This window comes from Clarias gariepinus, chromosome 15, assembly GCF_024256425.1.
Source record: "Clarias gariepinus isolate MV-2021 ecotype Netherlands chromosome 15, CGAR_prim_01v2, whole genome shotgun sequence".
Taxonomy (NCBI): Eukaryota; Metazoa; Chordata; class Actinopteri; order Siluriformes; family Clariidae; genus Clarias; species Clarias gariepinus.
Genome location: NC_071114.1, coordinates 29,621,041 through 29,627,164, shown reverse-complemented (window position 1 = coordinate 29,627,164; position 6,124 = coordinate 29,621,041).

The following is a 6,124-nucleotide window of genomic DNA, read 5'->3' as shown; positions in this document are numbered from 1 at the left end:
ATGAGCGTGGAAAAGCACAAAGCACCTGGGCAGTGGAAGACAAAGATCCAGGGACAGGTAGGCAGATGTGGATCTTCTGATCTGAGCTCGGGTCAAACGATGAAAAATGGCCTTTCAGCATTTCAGGAAGCTCTGTTTAGTATTGTAGAAATGGATGACTCTTTCCTGGAACTAAACTAGGGAGGATTCTGAGAAATACACAAAATAAATTATTTCTGCAGGACAAGTAGGAAAAAAAAAGAGAAACGATTCATTGGTTTTGGACTCATTTGTTGGCGCTTGTATTGAAAGTTCAAATTTGTCTGAAAGCACACACACACACATACACACACACACACACACACACACACATTTTACAATAATTTGACAACAGATCTATGGCTCTTGTGTATCTGTTGTGTTAAATTTCTTTCACAACTCATCATTCATGTGTAAATGCAATCAGAAGACACGTATGATTCATAAATCCATAACCTAATTTTAAAACATGGCAACATTTTCAACAATTCCATACATCCTATAAACAATCCATGATTCCACTGAGAATGCGTACACTAATCAGCTATAACATTAACATGAATATTTTAACATGGCTATCAATTATATAATAGTAAACTGCTGACAGGATCATGGGCACCCAAGACTCGTGCCTACATGCCTATGAGGATCACAGGCTCGTCTGGTCCGATATCACAGAAAAGCCACTACAGCATAAGTCACCAAAATGGAAAGGCACCAGAACACCCCGTGCACCTCACCCAAAGAACTCATGGGTGCCAACCCGCCTCCAAACTCCCCAGATCTCAGTCTGATTGAGCACAACAGGATGCGACGGACAAACAAGTCCAATCTACAGACACCACAAGTCAAAGCATCCAAAAGGTTCCACTTTTGTGGAAAAGGTTCCACAAAGCAAAGGTCCTTGTGCCAGACACCACACAGCCATCCCACCCCACAATCCACAGCACAGCCCCAGAGTCCTTGTGGAGCCATGACCCGGCACAAAGGGAACCCAAAACCTACGTAGGTGCCTTCAATGTTAATGTATTATTGCTATGTCTGATTGTTTTAAAGATTGCTATATATATATACAGTTATTATAAAGAAAGTGCTCCATGGTGTATAATAATGTTTATAATGTTACTAGATGAAGATACAACATGGGAAGAGCGAAAGAGAGAGAGAGAGAGAGAGAGAGAGAGAGAGAGAGAGAGAGACTTGGGTAAATAGACTGTGAAAAAGAGAAAAACAAAGAGATAGACAGAGACAAGAAAGGCACAGATATGCAGAGACGGAAAGAGATTGACGCACATGCAGACAGACAGAGAGACAAATTTACAGCATGAGAATGGAGGAGAGCAAGACAGACAGTCAGATAGAAACTGTGTGCAAACTCAGGAGAAATTGTAGGTTAAACACAAAATAAATTCAGAATTATAGCTCACACAGAAAAACATGACGTAAAGTTTAAACTAAATGTATGGACTTAAATCTACTGCACACATGGCGCTGTCAGGTTTAAGAAAAATATCATTTGATTTGTGGAAATCTATATAAATAGCAGGATGGTTTTGTCAGTACATTGGTCAGAACTTGCTGATTTCTTTACCTTTTATTACATTTCATAAAAAAAAATCATTAAAAAAAATCTGTCTGTCTGTCTGTCCGTTTGTCTCTCCAGCCAGATTATGTCACAACATCATGCAAAACTGGCTGAACAGAATTTATTGAAACTTTGCCAGTCTTTAGTTATTTCCCTGAAGTTAAACTTGCTCCATAAAAAAAAAAATTAAGTAGAAGTGAAGATATGAGCAATTTTGTGCCAGATTATAAACCGCGCATTTTGACAGCTAACTGCGCGCATGTGTTAAATTGTGGGCGCGTCTTAAATCGCTGGACAGAATTTAAAATGTTGAGTAAAAGTGATGTTATGAACAGGCCTATATATATATATATATATATATATATATATATAATATTAATATATAACACCAATAGAAATTAATTAGAAAAGATAAAGTGAACATTTTTACTGGGATTAGTTCATATTTTCACTTTGGCTGAAATGACAGCGCTGAAGTGGTATAAGTGAATTTTAACATGCTGGAGTGGTTTTAAGACAAAAATTAATCTTTATCCTTTTATCTACTTTTTCTATTTCTCATCTGTGAGACTCTTCGATTACCGAACAGGGAGTGTATTTGTCTGAGCACCAAAGAAGGACAACTTAGTGTAAACAAGGCGTAAACATTAATTTTTCTAGATCAGATTTAGATTCTAGAACTTTTACACTGATCTTAATGAGATGAAATGTCACTAGATTCAAAATCTTGCCTTGAACTAGGTCAATTTATTATTATTATTTTTTTTACTCTTTCCTATTATTTAGCTACTAATATCATATAATGTTACAACAAACAAAAATTTTGTGACATTCAGTATAAAACACTTAAGGGGTTCATCTTTGATGCAGGCAAACGTGTAAATTGGCTTCAACATATAAATAATAAATTATTGATTACATTAAAGCTGATCTGATTATTTTTAGCCTTAACCTTTGAACTATTTCTACAAACTCTTTAATTGTCAATGACAGGTACTAACACTAGTTAGAAACAAAATTCCTTCAGCAGAAAACCAGAATGTGTTTTAGTGAGTGTTTGGCGCCCTCTGCTGTTTAACAGCTGTAACCGACTTAGCAACACATCTGGCATCAAATATTGAAAGAGAACAAAATGATGCTTAACTGCATATTTAGATAATTTTTATTTTTTTTTATTTTTTTTACATTTTTTTTTAAATATAGACATTTTAACTTCAACCTTAAGCCCTGATGTAGCACACCTTTTTTTTTCTTTTTAAAGTATGAATGATTTATTAGGCTCTTAGCTTCTATTAGCTATATTAGCTTCAAAGCTCCTGGGCCAAACCAAAAATGCACAGATATATATATATATATATATATATATATATATATATATATATTGTGACGGGGGCGGGGTTTCGCTTGGGAACCATCATGCTTTGCGGGCGGGGGCTGTTATGTGTTCACCCTGTTGGGGAAAGGTATTTGGTTTAGTGGCTTCAGCCAGGATATGTGTGATGTGTGTGTGTTGTTATGCTGCTGGTTACCTTGTGTGAGTCAATAAAGTACTCCCAGCCATTTGCATTGGGCAGCAAATTAATAACTCGTCTCTCCACCATCCTTTCGGGCGTAAAAACGCCACAATTGGTGTCAGAAGTGGGATGGAGAGTCGCGAGTTAGAGCGCACCCCGGAGGAAATCCGGAGGATCCAAAGAGGCCGCCGAGTGGCGGAGCAGCTGAGGAGGAAGACCCTCCCTGACGGGGCCAGCGCGGGCAAGGAGCGTTGTCGACACTGCGAGCGGGCTGAAGAGCGTGTGGGTGGTCACGACAGCGAACACACCCCGACCCCCGTGAACCAGAACATTCTCCCTGCGCAGTCTTCCGAAGCCCCCGTCGGTAATCGGCCGTCCGAGCCGGCGTGCAGCCGAGTCACTGCGGCACCTAAACCATCGCCGGTGGTCGTTTCGCCTGTGCCACAGATGGACTGCGAGCAGCTAATGGTCGAACAGGAGAAGGACCCGGCGCTGCAGCGGGTATTAGGTTGGGTTAACGCGGGCCAGAGACCGGATTATGCCGCCATTGCCCACCTGGGTCCAGAAGAAAAAGCTCTCCACTCGCAGTTTCCCCGACTAGCGTTGCGGGGGGGCTTACTCTACCGCCAGTGGGAACGGCCGTGTGGCGCTGGCGAATCTTTTCAGCTGCTGGTGCCGCGGACTTTGCGGGCATGTGTGCTGGGGATGGTTCATGGGCACGCAGGTTCGGGACACTTTGGGGTAACCAAGACACTGCGGCGGTTGCGTGCTCGGTTCTACTGGCCGGGTTGTCATACTGATAGCGAACTTTTTGTTCACAGATGCGATGTCTGCACGGCAAAGAAGGGCCCTACCCAGCGCTCACGAGCACCCTTGCAAGACTTTCGGGTGGGGGCGCCCATGGAACGTATGGGCGTGGACATTCTGGGGCCGTTTCCCGTCTCTGATCGCGGGAATCGTTATGTGCTGGTGGCCATGGATTATTTTACGAAGTGGCCGGAGGCGTTCGCTGTTCCAGATCAGAGCGCTTCCACCACGGCTCGAGTGCTGGTGGACGAGGTGTTCAGTCGATTCGGCGTCCCGGAGCAGTTGCACAGCGATCAGGGGCGTAACTTCGAGGCGGAGGTGTTTGCGGCGGTGTGCGAGCGCCTCGGAGTAAAAAAGACCCGCACCACGCCCCTGCATCCACAAAGTGACGGCCTCGTGGAACGGTTCAACCGAACACTCACCACCCAACTCGCCGTGCTTACCAGCGACCGGCAAAAAGATTGGGACGAGCATTTGCCTCTCGTGCTTTGGGCGTATCGTACAGCGGTGCAGGAGTCCTCGCAGCTGACGCCAGCTGCGTTGATGTTCGGTCGCGAGTTGCGCACGCCTGTGGATCTAGTGTTCGGGTCCCCCCCACAAGTGGATTTACCCACGAAACCAGGTGTGGAGTATTTTTGTTTATTAAAAGACAAACTGTTCCGTGTCCACGAATTGGCGCGTAGACACTTGGCGGACGCCGGGGTTAAGCAGCGCCGTGTGTACGATACGCACAGCCGGGGACGAGACTTTGCTGCTGGGGAGCAAGTTTGGGTGTATTCCCCCGGAAGGAAAAGGGGGCTCTCACCTAAGCTTATGTCGCACTGGGTGGGCCCCTGCACGGTCGTCGCACAGCTCTCTGACGTGGTCTACCGGGTACGGTTGGCGGGGCGGTCGCGACTGGTCGTGCTCCACCGGGATCGTCTGGCTCCTTATCAGCCCCACGCCAGGGCATCGTCGAATGCTGTGGAGGCCAGTCCGCCTCAGGAGGAGGGCGACGGGCCCTCTTCCTCCGCAACCAGACTCCGGCGTTCCCAACGCCGGCGCCGACCACCGTCACGTCTGTTGGACTGAGCCATGGTGACCGGGGACGGTCACAGCTCGGGTGGGGGCAGTGTGACGGGGGCGGGGTTTCGCTTGGGAACCATCATGCTTTGCGGGCGGGGGCTGTTATGTGTTCACCCTGTTGGGGAAAGGTATTTGGTTTAGTGGCTTCAGCCAGGATATGTGTGATGTGTGTGTGTTGTTATGCTGCTGGTTACCTTGTGTGAGTCAATAAAGTACTCCCAGCCATTTGCATTGGGCAGCAAATTAATAACTCGTCTCTCCACCATCCTTTCGGGCGTAAAAACGCCACAATATATATATATATAAATGTGTTAGTTGATTGACAGCATGAACCAAACCAAGTTTATCCACTTTTATACTGTTTGCATTTAATATCTGTTTAATTTCCAGATGCTAACCCGGTGTGTTAAATGTTTCATGATCAAAGCTAAAGAATGTTTGATGATTAACTGCTTTCTTTCCACACAACATCAGCATGTGAGATAACAGGAATGAAGGCTATCGTATGGTTGATAACGTTTCCTTCCATAAAGCACTTAGGTAGCTAATAAAGATGCGATATGTGACAAAAGATTCCGTCTCAGCGTGGACCATGAACCTGTCGCTCTGCCACATCACCAACACCGACAACCAGCACCATCGTTTACTGCTGTGAGTTTATCACTGGATAATATTTCACCAGCTTTATTACATTCACACATATATTTCACCAAGTGGAACAATGTTGTGTGGGGTCAGCTCTGATACTGACGAGAGAGAGAGAGACAGAGAGACAGACAGACAGACAGAAAAAGTAAGACAGAGCCGCTCCAGACAGGAATTAGAAAGAGAGAGAGAGAGAGAGAGAGAGAGAGAGAGAGAGAGAGACAATGATAAAGAAATATGCAGATATAGACAGAGGGACAGACGGATACAGACAGAGAGATAGACAGACAAACAGACAGAGCCACAAAGACAGATACAGACAGACAGACCCAAAGAGAGCCAGATCAGAAAAAAAGACAGACAGACAGAAAGAGTGGCAGATACAGGCAGACAGACAGCTAGAGACAGAGGGAGACAAAGTGAGGCAGAAACAGACAGAGCGGCAGACAGAGACAGAGAAATGTAGACTGATAGACAGATAGGGACAAAG